Source organism: Piliocolobus tephrosceles, chromosome 3, assembly GCF_002776525.5.
Source record: "Piliocolobus tephrosceles isolate RC106 chromosome 3, ASM277652v3, whole genome shotgun sequence".
Taxonomy (NCBI): Eukaryota; Metazoa; Chordata; class Mammalia; order Primates; family Cercopithecidae; genus Piliocolobus; species Piliocolobus tephrosceles.
This window is the reverse complement of record NC_045436.1, coordinates 150,837,856-150,839,549: the sequence shown is the minus strand read 5'-3', so window position 1 is coordinate 150,839,549 and position 1,694 is coordinate 150,837,856. Positions and strand designations below refer to the sequence as shown.

At 36.7% G+C, this 1,694-nt stretch overlaps 1 non-coding gene across 1 annotated transcript; it reads left to right on the top strand.

Annotated features, from left to right (window-relative positions):
- Nucleotides 1-757: 757 nt before the first annotated feature.
- Nucleotides 758-863, top strand: LOC111550941. Its single transcript, XR_002734204.1, has one exon. It is a non-coding gene; the product is annotated as a U6 spliceosomal RNA (small nuclear RNA).
- Nucleotides 864-1,694: the final 831 nt, after the last annotated feature.

Below are 1,694 nucleotides of genomic sequence, written 5' to 3'. Positions count from 1 at the left end.
GATACCTATGCTGGTGCCTGGAGCTGCCCTCCCCACTGAAGACAATATGCCTGGCTATGCACAGTGGCTGGACCCCACACTTGCTCACTCACAAACCCTTCTTTGCTCCACGTGTGTCTCACCCTTGGCAGGTGTGGCATCCAGGCCAGTAGGATGAGCTGAACGCAGCCTGCCAGGCTGAATGGATGAAATGAGCCAAACAGGCCTTAGCAAAACTCAGGCAAAGGCACCACTGGACACAGAGGTTTCTGGCTGGAAAAGCAACACCCCAAGGATCTCATGACATTATTACATGCTATATATTGTATGTAATTGTACAAGATATACTTTTGCACAATTGGCAGTGTAGTAGGATTGTTTACACTAACATCACCACAAATATGTGAGTAATGCATTGCACAATTACATTAAGATGGCTATGACATCACTAGGTGACAGGAATCTTTTAGCTCTGTTGTAATCTTATGGGACCACCATCATTTATATGGTCTATGATTGTTATACTGCTCATGACTGTATAAACACATACAAATAAGAACTGTCATACTGAAACATTAAGAAGCAAATACAATTGTGTCCTACAACTGTAGCCTTCAAGTCCCATTTTAAAAATATTTTTCACTAAAAGAAAATACATTGGGTGTAGGAAAAGATAGCATATGATTAAGAAATAATATTATCTTGAAAATGTGGCTATGCAAGATAGAATTTTGTGACTACCTATATATGTGGCATTGTTTCTAGAAAATCTTTTATAGTGCTCACTTCAGCAGTATATGTACTAAAATTGGAACAATATAGAGAAGATTAGCATGTCCCCTGTGCAAGGATGATGCAAAATTCATGAAACATTTCATATTTTTAGGACCTCTTCAAGAATAACTACAAACAACTGCTCAAAAAATTAGAGATGACACAAACAAATGGAAAATCATTCCATTTTCATGCATAGGAAGAATCGACATCATGAAAATGGCCATATACAGCCCAAAGCAATTTATAGATTCCGTGCTATTCTCATTAAACTACCATTGACATTCTTCACAGAATTAGAAAAAGAAAACTATTTTAAAATTCATATGGAACCAAAAAAGAGCTTGTATGCTTGTATAGCCACCAAGACAATCCTATGGAAAAAAAAAAAAAAAAGCTATAGGCATCACATTACCTGACTTCAAACTGTACTATAAGGCTACAGTAACTAAAACCTAAAACAGCATGGTACAGGTACAGGAACAGGCAAACAGAGCAATGGAACAGAATAGAGGACCCAGAAATTAGACCACACACCTACAACCGTCAGATCTTCAACAAACCTGACAAAAACAAGCAATAGGGAAAGAATTCTTTGTGTAATAAATGATGCTGGGAGAACTGGCTAGTCATATTCAGAAAATTAAAACTGGACGACTTACTTACACCATATACAAAAATCAACTCAGGATGGATTTTAAAGACTTAAATGTAAAACCCAAAACTATAGAAAACCTAGTAGAAAAATCTAGGTAATACCATTCAGGACATAGGCACAGGCAAAATTTTCATGACAAAAATGCAAAAGCAATTGCAACAAAAGCAAAAATTAGCAAAGTGGGTCTTACTAAACCAAAGAGCTTCTGCACAGCAAAAGAAACAATCATCAGAGTGAATAGAAAACCTACCAAATGGGAGAAAATTTTTTTCATTCTATCTAT